The sequence below is a fragment of the Halictus rubicundus genome, chromosome 12 (assembly GCF_050948215.1).
Source record: "Halictus rubicundus isolate RS-2024b chromosome 12, iyHalRubi1_principal, whole genome shotgun sequence".
Lineage (NCBI taxonomy): Eukaryota > Metazoa > Arthropoda > Insecta > Hymenoptera > Halictidae > Halictus > Halictus rubicundus.
In genome coordinates, this window is record NC_135160.1 from 9,326,567 (window position 1) to 9,344,094 (window position 17,528).

General features: G+C 48.2%; 2 protein-coding genes across 3 annotated transcripts in view; one reads left to right on the top strand and one right to left on the bottom strand.

Annotated features, from left to right (window-relative positions):
• The window catches only part of Eip74ef (Ecdysone-induced protein E74), a 221,124-nt gene extending 212,903 nt beyond the window's left edge, over positions 1-8,221 (bottom strand). The window contains exon 1 of one of the 2 annotated variants that reach the window (XM_076797766.1): positions 7,343-8,221. The gene's annotated coding sequence lies outside the window, so the exon portion shown is untranslated. The remainder of the gene's footprint in view (positions 1-7,342) is intronic. The other variant, XM_076797764.1, reaches the window with a different exon arrangement.
• S6kl (ribosomal protein S6 kinase like) overlaps positions 3,955-17,528 on the top strand; it is a 126,007-nt gene continuing 112,433 nt past the window's right edge. The window contains exon 1 of the mRNA XM_076797774.1: positions 3,955-3,964. The gene's annotated coding sequence lies outside the window, so the exon portion shown is untranslated. The remainder of the gene's footprint in view (positions 3,965-17,528) is intronic.

Below are 17,528 nucleotides of genomic sequence, written 5' to 3' on the forward strand. Positions count from 1 at the left end.
GAAAATCTGGCGGGAACAAACTCAGATGATTTTCGAAAGAGAGGATCACAGATCTAAGGAAGAGATCCAAGAGTCCGAATGAATCCGGGCATTGTCGACGCATAGAAAGTCGTTCCGGAAGATCGCAACTCGTTCTTTTCACCACCGTTTTGGCAAGATTCTTCGGGCCGAGAATAATTTTTGGGCGCCGTCGCCGCTCGCGTTGCATAACGGAAAGCGGGAAATGTAATGACGCGCTCAGTATCGCGATCGGTGCGAATTCCTTGGGAAACAATTTCGTGTTCTGCGCGCGGATTCGCGGACAACGAGGTTCGCGTGACGCGTTCAACCGCGCCGCGCGTCTCGTTCGGCGTTCGCGTTTCGCGTTGCAATTTCATCTATGGGAGAATTCGTCGGAGTAACCGAATTTGGACCCGTCCTCCGTTCGAATCGTTTCGAATTTCAAAGGAAATCGACATTCCTTGCATTTCTGCTAGTCGCTGATCGGCTATAGATCGCGATGGACGCGATCCATGGTTGCGCGGTGCCAGTATTTGCAATTAATACGAGAAAGAACGTGATCGAAAAATCGTTTACAGAGACGGTGTGTGTGCAGCTTTATAACTATTACAATTGATTATGTATGGAACAAAATTCAGTTCTTTACGAATTTTGTAAAACATATTTTCCAAGGTACTTTTTGTGGACAAGTTAATCTGTTCGTTGTTCCTAATGCAGTAGCTGTGCATTCAATTGATTACTCAGAAACTGAGTAACTGAACAACGATTTTTGGTGTCCGGATTAAAGAAGCTCTTGAGGTTTTAATTTTTAAAGCAATAAAAATTATTCGGAACACGTCTCATTCGTTTATTTCAGGATAATGTGAAAGAAACGTGTCAGATTCGAGAAGTTGAATGGAATCGATTTTGAACGTTTTTTTTTTTTCGTTGATCCACGGAAGAGAGGGAGACAGTTTTAGTTAATTAATTATATTCTCGATTCGTCGTATCATCGTTGACAAAGCTCCATTCGTTTCACGTGTTTCGAATCTCACGCCTTCGCGCGACAACGACAACTACAACGAGACTCGCCGCCAGACACACGGTTCTACAGGCATGCGCTTAATCGTACATTCCGCTGTTTTGAAGGTAAACCGTTCCAAGGTGAGCTAAACACAGCCGAGGAATAATTGTTTAATCGGCGCAGCAACAACATTTGATTCAGCGTTATTCTCGCTTTATACCTGCCGCGACAGTCGCCAGCGGCCGGGAACGATTTTTAATTGAACGGCTGGAGCAACAGTGACCGTACACTGTGTATTTGTTAAATCGAGAAACGATAGCGCGACTCGTCGCACGTTGCGTCCGCAGCTCGATACGGGACGCCGCTGACGCGCTATTTTATTAGGTGCGCAAATTGATACGCGACTCTCGCGATCGATTGTAACTTTAAATTCCAATCGAAATTTACTCTCGACGATTGGAGATTTATTTGTGATCTCTAGGCTGCGGATTTTTAGGCGAAATCAAAATTAGGAACTAAGTAGACATTCATTCCTTTTGTACATAAATACGACAGTATTTTTTAATTTCCCAAATGTCTACTCACTTTTATCACGAATCCATAAAATCTCCAGTCTAATTATTTGTACGATGGAGCAAACGTTTTTTTGATTGTACGAAAATAGTCGCTAAAGTCGCGGAAAAAGCAAGAATCTTTGATTTTAGCAGCTTCTATCGTAACTCCAAGACCGAAGCAACTCCACAGAAAGCTCTTCGAGAATCAAAATCCAGAAATGCAACAAGGATGCTCACATCTTCGTTCGAGCGAATGGATTCAGCACTGTGGGACGTTGTGTGGCGGCTCCGAACGGTTTCGCTCGGGGAATTTCAGTTTCCTCTAAGAGTTTTCGATAGCCTTGACCATGACCGAGTTTTTCATGGTCTTAGGGGCGACCCGCCTACCTACACGCAGGGCGATCGTTCTCGGTGTTACGTCAGGGCACTGGGGGGCCCAGCTCTCGAGAAAGGTTAGGTCCAGTCTACGGTCGAGCGAGACTCCGAAGGTCGTTGGTACGTATGAACGAGTAGGGGCGTAGAGGATATTCGAAAAACCTGGTGGGGAACCGCCGTGGAGAGGGGAGAGCCGAGGACCAGGTGAGGTCCAACATGGCCCCCCACCATTCGGGCCTCGGATGGCGAGAGAGTCAAGGCTCTGGCCCAATTTGGGTTCGTAGACCTAGCATGGCAGATAGGTCGCACGTACGATCGCTTTTTTTCGCGGAGGCTTCGTCTCTAAGGTCACTTACTTTTACCCGGGCCGGCCTCAAGGCTTCCGACTCCTCAAAGGAACACGGCTGGGAGAACACTCTCTCGCTCAAACTCTCTTTGCCAAGGTCTCTATCTCAAGCTCCCTCAAGTTCGCTATAAGTCGCTCTCTTTCCCAAACTATCTATCTCGAGTTCTCTATCTCTAGAATTCCCTATCTCTCGAGTTCCCTATCTCTCAAATTCTCAATCTCTCGAGTTCCCTATCTCTCGAGTACCCTATCTCTCGAGTTCCCTATCTCTCGAACTCTCAATCTCCCGAGTTCTCAATCACTCGAGTTTCCTATCTCTCAAATTCTCAATCTCTCGAGTTCCCTATCTCTCAAATTCTCAATTTCTCGAGTTCCCTATCTCTCAAATTCTCAATCTCTCGAGTTCCCTATATCTCGAGTTCCCTATCTCTCGAGTTCCCTATGTCTCGAGTTCTGAATCTCTCGAGTTCCCTATCCCCCGAGTTCCCTATCTCTCGAGTTCTCAATCACTCGAGTTCCCTATCTCTCGAGTTCCCTATCTCTCGAGTTCCCTATCTCTCGAGTTCACAACCTCTCGAGTTCTCAATCTCAAGCTCTCTTACTCATGCTCTCGACCAGTTCTCCATCTCAACCTCTCTCAGAGCTAGATAGAGTGCGAGAGATAGAGTGCTCGAGTTAAAGAGGTTCAGAAATAGAGTCGGTGAATAGAGAGCTTCAGACAGAGAACTCGATATAGAGTTCCCTATCTTTCGCTCTATTTGTGAAGCTCCCTATCCCAAGCTCTCTTCTCTTTCACTCACTTTTTCTCTCCATCCGTGTCGTTCTCTTTCTCTCTCTCTCTCCCGCGACACAGAGAACGCGGAGGCAGGTGCAGTATCCGACCCATATTCCGGCGTGCCCTTCGAGCATGCTATTCGCCCAACTGTTTTTCGTTTGCGGAGGAAACATGGTGCCGCAACACCGCGTCGACCCAGACCGCCCACCGATTGTTTGCCTTAGCCGGAACAAAATAATAACGATGATGACACAGCGCGCCGAGCGGAGCGCGGCTCCGCGCAGGCGACATCATTATTTTTGGATGTCGCGGGTACATGATGCAGACTATTGCGGACCGGCGTGCAACGCGCAAAGTAAACACCGACGCAGCAGGCCTCGATCTTGAACGCCAGACGCGTTACGTGCAACACACTCTTATCCAAGAGTCGCGTAATTGCCGCCGCTGTCGAACCAACAGACAGGACGACCGGCCGAGGACGAGATCGCGAATATCCAAACGATTTTTCGCACTTCGAATCTTCGCCGAGATCCACCGATCTCGATTCGACCGAGTATTTCGAGCAAGGACGGCCGGAGATTGCTTTCGCTGCTTGCGGAGGATCGGCGTTGCGTCGAGTTAGGGATGTTCGATTCACCTAAAAAAATCGATTCGAAATCGAAATGCGAATTTCTGCAGAATCGCTGGAAAATTGCGTAAACGTCTGAAGTAGATTTCTGGAAATTCAACGATAAAGTTTTCTCGAATAACAATAATGTTTGATTCGCACTCGCGACGAGGATACTTATTGCATTATGTTTACACAATTCTCTCGCGTTACCCAACGAACGCACCTTTGTCCTATACGATCGGATTTGTCTCAATGTCGTCTATAACGCCGCGTAAAAAATTATATGGTTCCATTTAAAAGTGTAGCCGTGACCTCGATTCTTTTTATTGAGAAATTAGCATTTTCGCGATTTGCTGACCATGGAGCGTGGATAAACTTTGGTTCACGGTATCTGTTAACCAGGCGTGTTTTTGCCGACTTTTGTTGGTCGTAATTCTTCGATCGTTAGTCCCAATTAAACGCAACTCCAGTCTCCCTGTAATTTCCGATGCGATCAACCCACTTTTCGAGATTCTCGGTGTATCAAAATTGTCGTTTAATTACTCCAGCGATCAACTCTTCAGAGTCGACGTCTGATAATGGATTTCAACTTTTTGATAGTTTTCACAGCGATCCTCGATTTCTAGAAAGTAAACGAGAACGCACGAAAGTTGTCATTTGACGCCTTTCGTAGAGATAGTGTCAAAAATGAGCACTACTCGCCGAAGGCATAGCAGCGGCGCTATAGTGATGCTCGCACGCGCGTTCTCGCTAGCACACGCTCGACGGTTTTGGCCCTCGGCCCTGGGCGCCGCGAAGGTCGCCACGTAACCGGTCGAGAGAATTAGAGAACGAACGCCTGGTGAGAGAGAAAAAGAGAGAGAGAGAGAGAGAGAGAAAGAGAGAGGGAGAGAGAGAGATAGGCGACGAGAGCGCGAAACCGCGCGCTTTACTATAAATCTCTTAACTATATTAGAGAGAGTCGCGAGGAGTCTTCTGAGTTGAAGCCAAAGCGACGAGGGTATCACGCTCGCGAGTGGGAGGAGGGACGAAGAGGGAGAAACAGAGAAAAAGAAGCAGCAGGCGGACACGCTCGAGGGCCGAAGGTTGGCCTAGGCTGAAAATACGTGGACGAAATATAGTTGCGTCTTATTTCGAACCGCGGATACCTGCGCGAGCATGAGCGAGCGAGAGAGAGAGAGAAAGAGAGCTGCGTATCATCCCCGACGGACCGCGTGTTTACATCGGACGCGTTGCAGCGCGTTGCGTTCGCGAAAACACAGCCGCAACACGATCGAGACATTTTCGCATCTTTCGACACCGATCCGAGTCAACCCCCTTTGACCGATTCGATCCAGAACTGGTTGGAACTGTTTCGACGTTGCCATTAGGTTGTGTAATATAGTAAGTCCGTTCCCGTTAGCGTGACACGCATCTCGAGATCTGTCATCTCTAGGATTTTATGCATCTATGACAAATGTGCATAGGTGACACACGAAACGATAGAAAGATAAACGGGATTTAAATGGGACTGTGGGAACCAGAAATTAAACGAAAATACATTTTCTCTTGTAATAATTTCAACAAGAATATAACAACACTTTACAATTTTGTATTTGACCGATCCATTTCTGTGATAAATGTATAAAGTCCCCCATTAAAATTATTGAGGGAAGAGAAATTTTTTATTCAGTTCCAGTACCTTGTGAACGACACAGACAACTTTTATTTTGCATAAAGATCCGCGGGCTAGTTATCTCTAACCGCAGCTCGAGCCAGTTTCTTGGAAAGAAAGAGAATCGAAACTCCTGGACCGATGTAAATTTAACCGTGCACCATTGTAGAGGAGAAACATCGGCGCTGTTAGGCTCGGGAAGCGGGTCTCGGAGGCAGAAACGATCGTGCACAGAGACGAGTTTCTCTCCGTTACGATAATTTTATATAATCGATGGAACAGTAACGCGAGCTACGCTCTCGGAAACGGCAGAGACAGAGAGCTCGGATATGTCGAGAGAGGGGTGGCGAGCGGGGATAGAAAGGTATCGATTCGTAAAACGCTGTTTACAATTGCGTCCATAAACTGACCGTAGAGAGAGAGAACCGAACGAGGGGAGTAGCGGGGGAGGGGCAGGCCGTAGAATTTAATCGTTTTTATGTAAACCGATCCATCTAGTGGTATACCGAACCATAATGCGTGATCGCTTCCTAGATCGTATGCGATTACCGTCCGGTTGCTCATTTTCACCCCAGACACACGACCAAGAACCCGCCACTCGCGCGAGACACCGAAGCGTTCGAGAGAGCTCGCCGAGATTCGCTTTTACCCGGAGAAAAGATTTCTGGTTAGGTAATCCCCCCCCCCCCACCCCCTCCTCTCCTCTCCCCTTGCTCGGTCATTCGATCGCGACGCTTTCATTAAACGACCATTATTGGACCGCATCTTCGTCCACGAGATCGTGCCTCGAACGATTATCGTCCGAGATCGATGGATCCCCGTTTTTATCCAAAACAAATCCGCGTCGCTAATGGCTCGGTCCGAGAGAAAGCGACTCTTCTTGCGAGTCCAAAATGTTGTTCTTATTATCGGAGAGGATTTTTATGGGAAACACAAATTTTCTCAATTGCAACGAACTCGAGGAAAATTTGTTTCCTTCCTTAACAGGTTTGATGTCATGACAATATTTTAAACTTCTAATATTTTTGATATTATCGAACGGCAGTTTTACGATTTCTATGAATTTTCGGTTCGTTCAAATCGTAAAAAGGCAAAGTGAAAATTGATTTGGTATTAGTATAAAAAAAAATGTTCGAAATACAATACCGTAGGCGTTGCAGACAAAGGTCGCGGGACCGGCACGGAATAAATTGATCGTAGCAAAATATGAAGAGAGTGGCGAGACAAAAAAAAAACAATGAACATTCGAGCACGGTTCGACGTTGCGGGGAGTGATCGATGCCTAAATAAATGTCACGGGACATAGGCGAGACGCTCGACTCGAATCGGAGCAAGCAAGAAATATCGGTCGCGCGTTCGCGGTTCAGAGAATCGGCTCTGAAAATTCGTGTAGCGCGCGCAACGATCGCGGTAAGTAGAAACGGCAAGCCATGGACAGACACGCTAGACAGCTTCTTATACAACAGCACGCGTGCGCGACAGACTTTCAAATTCGATTGTCTCGGACGCAGAACGTCGTGCGAGAAACTTTTATCTCCTCCCTAACGATTGCTATCGAATTTTCTCTGATCCGTTTCATTTGACGGAGGTCGATAATAATTACGCAGGATCGAGTCAAATCTGTGTCGATCGAGTGGCAATATAAACAGAGCAACCACGTCCGTGAATAACAAATAAATGAGTCGCTGGTAGAACATCAGCGCAGAGCTACTTCTCCGACAGCCGGTTTAAATTATTAGTTATTTATTATCTAGCACCACTCGTTAAAATGGTTGAAAAGCAAGATTCAGTTTTGCATAACGAATCACGGTCTAGCTGGAACATAATGAACGTTTCCTTTCGCAGTAGTACAGACTACAAATGCGCGTGCAATCGAAATTTGAATTCCTGCCTGCTGGAAAAAGTCCTCCTAGCGCGAGGAGTCGACTGCGTCCGGACAGCTCGGTAACATAATCGCGGGACATTCAAATGCGCGCAACGTGTCGCGTTCGATCTCGGCGGACGATCAATTCCGACGATTCTTACCTGTGGGTACCGGTTCAAGGTGTCCGCCGCTCTACACGCGGAAACGTAGACAGTTTTTTCCGGCGTATCCCGCACAGAACACCGGTTTCCCGCGCACACACTGCAACAACAGATACACGACGACGACGACGACGACGAAGACGACGGACGGTCGTCCGTTCGCGTATAATCCTATCCCGCTTTGTCCGCTTCTTGCACAGTCGCTTCCACTAGCTTCCAGTCACACAGAGATAGAGAGAGAGAGGGAGATAGAGAGAGAGAGAGAGAGAGAGAGAGAGAGAGAGAACGAGCGCGCGCGCGCGAACGTAAACAAACGGCACACGCGAGCGCGTTACTTCCGGTGCGCGCGAGCGCGGTTGCTTCCGATTCCTTGCCGGAAAACCGGAAACCGATCGTCTTCACGGACCCGGAATCCAAAATTGAATCACTGGACTCGAGAGCACGCGGATTCCACGCGCGCGATCGTGGATCCTCTGGATCCAATGAGAGCTCTCGTCGCGGCTTGGTGTCGCTCGGTGGTGTTCGGTTCTGTCGATCTCTCTCCGTGCGCGACGGATCACGACACGCAACACGTTCGATGTATCTGTGGCTCTCCCCGTGATCCCTCGACGGGGTTGCAGCCTTCGTCCAGGGTTGCGAGAGGGCGAACCGAGGTGGAGGGCTGGTGGTGGTGGAGGAGGAGGAGGAGGAGTAGGAAGAGACAACAATGTTGCGGCGCGGGGTGGTCGCGTGACACGACTCGCGAGGCGTGCGCGCAAGCAAGTCTTTGGCCGGAGCGCGAACCAACGAACACTGAACGTAACGCGCGAGCGGCGAGCCTCGGTTTGCCTAGCCTAGCCGCCACTAAACGCCACTATCCTAGGTTAGACACGCTCGCGACACTCTCCCTCCTTCCTCCTCCACCTCCTCCACCCACCACCCCTCCCCGTCCCGCCCCCTCGGAATCGCAACCCCCTCCCCCACGGTCTCACACACTCTCTATCTCTTTCCGTTTCTCGCGCGCGTCTATCCCTTCCCGTCCCCCTCTAGACCGATCTCTCTCTCTCCCGGCTCCCTCGCGCGAGCGATTCTCTCTCCGTCGCGCGCGCGCGGCCTTCGCTCCTGCTCGCGTTCCCTATCCGTCCTGCTCGCGCGCACGCCTCGCGATCTCGTCTCCTCCTCTTCCTCCTCTTCCTCTCCTCCTCCTCGTACTCCTACTCCTACTCGGACTCTAGGCGATCTCTCTATGTACATAGAAGCGTGTACGGGGGGTACCCGCTCGGCTCGGCTCGGCTCGCTCGCTCGCTCGCGCACACAACACACAACACACGCGCGGATTCGGAGCGGCCGAGAGCTAGAGAAACCCGAGAGGTGGGGGCTCGTAAGGCCATAGCCACGGCCACCGAGTCGCACACAATCTCGACCAGCAAACACGCACGTAGACACACAGTACGTAGAGACTAGAGACCGTACACACCGAGAGCTGCTCTCGCGGACCGCCCGCCCGCCCGCTCCGGACTGCTCCGGCCCGCTCCGGCCCGCTCCGAAAGCCCTTGCAGCGTTACGTGATACGATGTTTCATCGGCCGATCCTGCCCGGCCAAATTGCACTTTTTTTACTTGGATCCTGGCGCGGAAGACCAACCAGAAATTGTTCGACAAAAATTGTCTGCATTAGTTAACAGATACTGGAGCTACATGGACGTTCATTTATTTTCTTAAGGATTGCACGAGACTGAACATGATACAACAGTAGTTTTAAATTCTCCAAATGTTTTCACTGTTTTTCCTATTAACCCTTGTCGGACGCTACGACTACACCGACAAAGTACTGTTGTCACGTGAGAGGTGACTTACGACCGTAAGGCGCCACTAAAAATTGCTGTATCGTTATACAAAATATTTTTTACATTATTAAACTTGTTTGTATGTAATAAATGACTAAATACTTCAGTATTGTACGAGTAAATGTCACCATTATCGTATGTATAACTCGAAGAAAAAAATATATAGAAGAGAAATATTCTAGGTCGAAAGAAATGTTTCGTATTGGAGTTAAAAGAGCTTCGAGTGCAAAGGGTTAAACGTATGAAATGAGGCGTAATGTGATCGATAGTCCCGGCGAGTGCAGATACAATTTCGATTTTTCGCCCTCTCTGTAAACGAATGGTAGAAGTCTTCTCTTTGTGGTCTTCGATCTTTTTGGTATCGCGTCTTCGAAGGTGCTCCAATTTTTCTGTTCCGGTTTTTTCCGATTCTCAGGGCCCGATTAACCGAACAGCCAGAGACTATATTCCTGCCTGAATTGCGAACAACCGAGGCACACTCCATTCCCGAGGAAGCTCCGTGTATAATACGGTTCAGTATAAACGCGAGTGCCTTCTGTGCCGCGGCGAGCTCGCATAGATCCGAGAGAGGGAGAGAGAAAGAGAGAGAGAGAGAGAGAGGGGGGGGGGCAAGTCTAGCTTCTGTACAGGGTGTCCGGAAATGATCCAGACACTTTCGATTCGCTTCTGAACCGAGATACGCGCGGTCGCAACCCGTGATGCTCGAGACAGAAACGGGGAAAGTGTGCAACCGGGGCTTTGTTTAAACTTCGCTGGGCGCGATCGAAGCACGCCGAGCGACTCGATCGAGCTGCAAAACTGAAGTCAGGGCAAAAGGTCGTGCCCGATTCTTTGTATTTTAACGCGAAATCGGGCACGAACTTTCGCAACTGATCTGATGCTTCGTTTTTGCACGGTTCTAATGGAGTCTAATTGTCAACTCGAATCTTGCTTTGCAGAAGGCTAGAATGATCCGCCGTAGACAATGTCTGTATCGATTCTATGACAAGGCTCGAGGAAAGAGGGTCATTCAAGCCGGCACGAGGAGTCGAACGTACAGAAAAATGCAAATAGTATGCAAGATGCAGTCGAATCTCGGCACACTGAATTCGGAAGGGGCAGTGACCATTGCAGATAGAAGAACTATTCTTGTGTGCACGTTTGTAACCGAAACGAAGTCTTCCAGCACCGATCAAAAATATCCTGATCGAGCTGATGTGATTCGAGGAGCACCCTCGGAGCTATTGTTTAAAGCTAATATTCGTAGGGTTTGTCCCGAGCCCCGTACTTATTCATACTCAATTCCACAATTAATAAAAAAAAAAGATAAATGTAACTGTAACAGAATTCTATGTATTTCTAACAAAAATGAGTACAATTTGACAGAATAAAAGAATCAAAAGGCTTTAAAAATATAAATGTATTATATCTAGATTATTGCAGTCATTCGAGAAAGAAGGAATCTTCTACTTGATTCCTGTTCCTAGCGATTGTTGCAGACCATTTTTATCTTGCATAGGAAATCCGCAATCTAATGATAAAAACTAGTGACGTGGTGAAGTTAGGAGGAACGGAACACAGAGCGAACGGAAGAAGAACAGAAGCGACGAAAGAAGAGCAGGAAGAGCAGAAAGAAAAGCACGCGAGGCTGAAGGATTCGCGGAGAGGGGCTCGTTCCGCGGGTCGCATAATCGCCGAAAGCGTATCGATCATTCGCGGACACGCAGTATACACGGCAGAACGTTCGGCCGGAGTACGTAGCCGGGAGAATATACGGTCCGCATGTAATTTGTTCTATATTCAAGAGGCATTCTCGCGCTCCGTCTATCGCACATATGTACCGGAATATATGTCTTCATGGACGGGGGAGGGGAGGGGGAGGGGGCGAGGGTGTACAAGAATGTAACCACCGTGCGACTGAATGCAATAAGGGACAATGTCTTCCTCGGGCGACGTCTGTTCCGTAAGCGTTTCCAGAACGCGTTGGCATTCGAATCGCTATTTACGCGTCGCGCGTTATTGCGCGCCGAGCGGGACTCGAAAGCCGCCTCTTCCCTCTCTCGCTAAACGCTCGCGAGGAGCAACCACACGGAGAAAAGAAACGATCGGAATCGTCGGCCTGCCATAACGTCTGAAACGGTTCCCCCGGCTGCGAAAGGTTCTCTCGGCGAGCGACGCCGACGAGGAAACGCGAGCGGCCACTTTCTTTTTCGCGCGCCGATTTTCCGCCGGAATCGGACGATGATTGGAAAAACGACGATTTTCGACATCAGAGACTTTCGCGTTAACTAATCTACCCGGTCTGCGTGAACATTCCCGTTCCCCTACGAAATTATCAACGGAAAAGACGTTCTAACAACTAGGCTGCGGATCTTTATGCATTCGTGGCTTTTGAAGATTTTCAAAAAATGCTAGAATACAACATTCGACAGAATTTAGTAGAATTTTGATATATTTCGGATCTACAAAGGTTACTATCGCTGAAGATAATATTTCATTTGGTTCCTACTTCTGAGAATTTGTCTAGAAAAATTGCAAAAACTTCCGCAGTCTGCTAATAGCTGTAACCATAAATATGTCGTAGCGAATTTTGAAACTCGATTTTCTAGAAAGCTAAACGTCAAATGACAAAATTTTCTTAATTTATGTGGAAACACCCCCTTCACAGTTCTAGCATCACTACTGCGACACCCAGTATATTCGCTTGCTGCGAACGAAATCGTGCCGGCGTTGTTGTCATTTAATATGCAATATTAGATCGCCCCGGAAGACGGTTCACGTTGCGAAAATCGAAGATCGAGGTCCCACCTATCGGATCGTCGCGTTGGCAGACGTTTTCTTAAAAAGCGACGCGTCAGCGTGGCCGTAAGGTCGTTCGGCAGATAACAGGGTGAGGATGCTTCATTGAAAAATGCATGGGACGCACCTTGCGAGCGATAATTACGGCAAACTGCCGGCGTGACGATAAACGCGCACAATCAACGGTATCGCATCGACGCAAAACGGTCATTAACGGCCTCTTAATCTAACGTTCGCCGGCTCGCGCGCATTGTGTTTACCACGATAACGAGAGAGAGAGAGAGAGAAACGAAGAGAGAGAGGAGAAGGGAGAATGAGAGAGAGAGAGAGAAAAGGAAGAAAGCCGCGTCCTCTGGATGCGAAATCGCGGTTCGCGGAATCAACGAGAACAATAAAATACCGCGAAAACTAAGTGACATTCCTGCGCATTCCAATGCCACGCGTTTCTTTTTGCTTCGAATACGTGTGTCGCATGCGTTCATAAATTCCATTGACTCATTTATCTGAACTATAATCGTAAAACGGCGCCTAGATCGGATTTACAAATCCGACGCTAATCTGCGAATTATTGTCCGAAAGCAGCACATCTTTGGATGGTCAAAGTGACTGGAACAATTAAATCATAAATGATAAAACGATTCTTGACACGACCCGAATATTTCGATGGAATCTTCGGAATGTGTATAACTCGCACAGATCTAGAAAATGTATTTTTTAAATTCTCAATATAGGCCCACAGGAAAAAAATTGAAAAAACAAGTTTCATTATTTACTTTGTAATTCCGACTAGTCGCAACTTTTTCAAAATTTCTTTTTCACATCGTGCAGTGAACTAATTGTCCCGACTTCCCGAAAAGATCCAAGTCGCGTGGTCCAATGTTAAAAGAGTTATCATCTCCTTAAGAGTGTGCAAATATTAATGCGAGATACTGTACCTATGCCATCTTCTCGAGCGTGTATTTAACCCTTGGGGCCCGCCATCAGTATGCCATACTGACTTAGGAGGAATATTTCGAAATTAATTATAGAGTGTCAGATTGCTAGAAGCAATGTATTTTCACGAATTTTTGTATGTTTTCCAGAATTTCAGAATACAGAAGCAAACTGACATCCTCGTCGCCAGAGGGTTAACACTACGGCAGCGTTTTGGGGACGCGTTGCAAAAGGCCGGACACGTTCGCCAGGTGTCCGAGGAACATGGCGCGAGAACGCGGACGCAGGGCTAAGGGTGCAGTGCGAGTAGCGAGGCTCCGTGTTTGGTCAGACAGGCAGCAGCAACAGTTGATCTTCCACGTTCACCGTGCTCGTTCGGTTCCAGACGGCTGCCACGGATGGCGGAGAGCCGATTCCCGGTGACTTTCTAACGAAAGTGCAAGTCTTTTCTTCCAACCGGCTGCCGCCACCGCCGCCACCGCCGCCGCCACCGGTAACAGTTCCCGACGCCGACTTTCGCGCGTTTTCCGCGGTTTCCCGAGGACGAAAACGCTCGACGCTCGACGCACTGCTCGCTTCCGGGCTGTGACTCACTCGTTAAAAGACTCGTCTCGACCCGACCGCCTGTGCTTGCTAATCACCAGAGACTACAAAAAAAAAGTCCGCCTAATTGGCTCCCGCTCTTTCCCGTGACGTCTCTTCCCTGCCATTATATTCGATCGAATCGAACCGCGGGTACAATAACCCGACAACCCGGGAGAACGAACTCGGCCCGGTCTTGCCCGCGCTCACTTTTACGACGACCGTCCTCTTCTTCTTCTTCTTCTTTTTCTTCTTCTTTCTGCGTTACCGTCGAAATTCTACTTGTTTTTCGGGTCACTTCGACCGTTCGTTTTTCGAGCTCTGGGATCGCAAAGACTCGCAACACGATCTTGTTCTACTAAGTCTGCATGTTAAACCAACATGCATATAGACGTTTAGTTTGTCGTCGACTGCTCAGTTTCTGGAAAATTAATCGATCAGCGCGTCCACAAGAAACATCTTGGAAAGTACGTTTCGAGAAATGGATAAACGAAGGAGCGAGTGGTCCCGAACGTCGTCAATTATATAATTGCAAGAACGGTCCGCCGTCCGAAGGTTGATGTCTCGAACCAGGTCCAGGCGCGAAGACCATCAACGCTAGCTATGGTTTGTCCAGCTGTCTCGACGCTGTTGGAGAAGCGCGATCGAGCATCGATTGAGCAAACGAACGAAACCAGTGCCGAAGCATCCGAATCCGCTTTAGGAAGCGGCCGATCGACCTTCGCGCGTCGATTCACGAACCCGGTCCGCAAAAATTCTAACATTTCGGTCGCACGGGGAGCGCTGGTCCGCCTGCGGCGCACAGTCAAGGTCTCTGTCGACTTCGCCGTGACATAAATATTCGGAGGGGGGCCTTTCAGGGGGGGGGGACCCGCGTGTACGCTTCGAGAAACGGCTAGCCCCGTAGCGAAAGACGGAGAGAGAAAGAGAAGCAGAACCCGCCGGGCCACGGAAAAAGCCGAAGAGAGAAAGGGACCGCGGAAGAGAACCGGAAGGTAGAAAGAGACGCGGTCTTCGAGGCGTGCTCGTAATCGTCCACCGGCGAACCAACGACCCTGAGAGACCGCGTACTCCGCGATTAAGCCATCATCCTCAAACGTAGACGATCTCCTCTCCTCTCCTCTCCTCTCCTCTCGTCTATTTTCGAAAGCGGACCAAGTACTTCGGCCCTGTTCGACGCAAGGGACACGCGTGCGTTCCGCGAGTCACGTAACAGGCGGATAGGAAGCGAAGCGCGGAAGGCGAACCGAAACTTTTCGACCAGCCGCTTTCTCGTCGGCGGGGGAGAGCAGGAATTCGGCCGATGGAAAATTTCTTTCTCGCGATACGAAACGCCGTGGAAAAAAGAACACGGTTTATTGCGACGCGCAGACTGATAGCGCGGTTTGCACACGCATTAAACCGTGGCTCGCCTGATGCGCGCCGACACAGGCTGATTCGAGACGCGTCGTCGAGCTAGACTCGGCGAACTTTCGCGGCCCACCGGATCTGTCTCTCTGGCCCGAGATTCGCGAATTCGGATGACAATTATCCCCTCTCTTAACACGTTAACTGCCACGTCAGTCGCATACGACTGACAGTGATTATTTCTGACTGGGTTCAGAAATTCATTTTTATCATTAGATAAACCGAATTTTATTGGAGTCTTTCGAATTCAAAAGGGTTAAGATAGCGTCCCCTATAATAGATTTTAAATTTCTAGTTTTGGTTTCATTAATTGAATTACTCTGATTTTGTAAGAATCTCTGGGGGGGTTTTTTTATTGTACAGTTGTAACCTCCGATAAGAGGTTATTCTGCAGTCTGTATTACATACATAATATTACAATAATAACCTTATACTAATGCGAAGGTAACGTAATAGATACATATTAGTTGGAGTCGATTAATTGGTAATGGACGTGATGGTGACATTATATACACAATCCACAATCTTTCAGGAAGGAACATAAGATCTTGCATAGAGTGTTTGTAGGTCTGTGGAGTAGTACACGACATGGGAAGAAAACAACCCCGTAATCTCAGGTCATATATAAATTTCAATCTGTGGGTGTCATATAGAGGACATTCCTATAAGACGCGATCAATATCCTGTGTCTCATGACCACATAATCTCTGGGGTTGATATTTAGCGGTTAACGTGTTAACTTCGAACAAAAGTAGAATTTCGCTGAAAAATTATCGCCAGTGAAAGATCTACAATTGCGCGTAACGATCTCGAGATTCTCGGAACGAAGCTTCCCAGCAAATAATATCTTTATGGAGCTCCATACTTGGAGAAGAAGCACCGAATTCGCATAAATGAATGCATCTCGAACCGTTCCCGCGTCCATCTTCCTTTCTCCCCGTCGATTCGTTCGCGTTCCTCTCTTTCCCGAACACTCCCGGCGCGGCGCGTGGGACGTTGCCCCATTAGCAAAGCAGATATGGGCGCTGCCCGAGAACGTAGTCAATTTAACGAGGTTAAAAAAAATCCTCCCTCTCTCACCCTCGTTCGAGCGCGTACGGCTTCCCGAAGACGGACTCCGGTGTGCACGATTTCGCGTAAAAGTGTAATCCCGGAGCCGGCTTGGAGCTATAGGCTTCCCGAACGATTCCGCCGATCAAGAACCGACGACGGAGCTCCAAGGAAATGTGTCTGGCCGGTTCATCCCATTGTCAGGCGAGCCGTTCGTTTGCCTAATCGATCGACTTCGCAAAATTAAAAAGCCTCCGAAAAGTGTAGTAACTAGTACACATCTATTTCGAAGAATAATTGAATTTTTACAATTCGTCATGTTCGCAACCTCGCGATATCGAAATGGTAATAAATTAAAGCTTTGAGTATTTTTGAAAACGTCGGAGGTAAGATAAATTCTGTATCAAAATCTTCGGTTCTGTGACAATAACTAGTTGCTTGAAGAAAGAAATCTGTGCATCTTGAGAAATAGGAATATTTGTATTAATTAAGAATTTCAGATCCAAGCTAGCCTCGAAAAATATTTACAGCGTTCACTATTAATTAGCCAGAATTTGCCGATTCGATTCGATCTAGAACGTAGAGGTGTAAATCGATCATGCTGGATCGGGCCTTCTGTATTTCCAGGGTTACGCGCGGACTATCTAAGTTATTCTTAGCGCAATGATTCAAGGAAGAATGACTGTTCTAATCGAGGAGAGAGAATCGTCGATCCTGAGGGCTCTCGGCGAGAGACGCGGATCGACGAAGTTCGTCGAGCGAGGACGTACTCTCACTTTTCGCCTTCGCGAAATCGAACTGCCGCTATTTTGACGGACACGACGGTGTTAACGCGCCTGCAGTAGGCCAGTGTCAGTCAATGACATAGTTTCGACCCGGCGCACAGTCACGAAAATCCCCGAAATTCTGACCGATTTCTAGGCCGCGTGATACAAAATATCGCGTGTCAAATCACTTCCAATTCGATCGTTCAAAGACATCAAGGCAAATTAAGCACATCCGCATATAATTTTCAATTCGTTAAAATTGTTGAAGACAGAAAGAAATTTTCATACGGCTCCTGCGTTTTACAATTGACGAAGAATTTATCTTTCACAAAGACCCGCAGACTCGTTATTATAAATCACATTAGCCGCAGATAAGAATTGAGGAATGACAAAAATAACAAATGAGGGCTCCCCCAAGTGAACAATCGAGAAACTCGAATAACTAATAAATCATTTATCCCTCACTGCTATTGAAATATATTTTTATTTGAAGAATGCCCGAGACTGGCCCGAAACGAGCCCGGAACGCTGAGAGCGAATCGACAGCGTCAATGGCAGCGGCAGAGAGACAGTGTCGCGGGGCCAGTGGCCAACATTTGGGCCAATGTTAACGTTGCCCTGTTTACCGATTGCCTAATACCGGCTGTCGAGCGCAACACCCGACCGATTATCGGAACGACGCGACGAGAAGCAACTTTCGTGTGTACGAAACCGCCGTTACCCAATCGTCCACGTAACGATCCGTTTCGCGTTTGCTAGCGACCTTAGAGGGATCGATCCCCGCGTGGGACACGTGACGCCGTCGTCGTCGCACCACGGAACCGGTTACAATCGAATTTCCTAA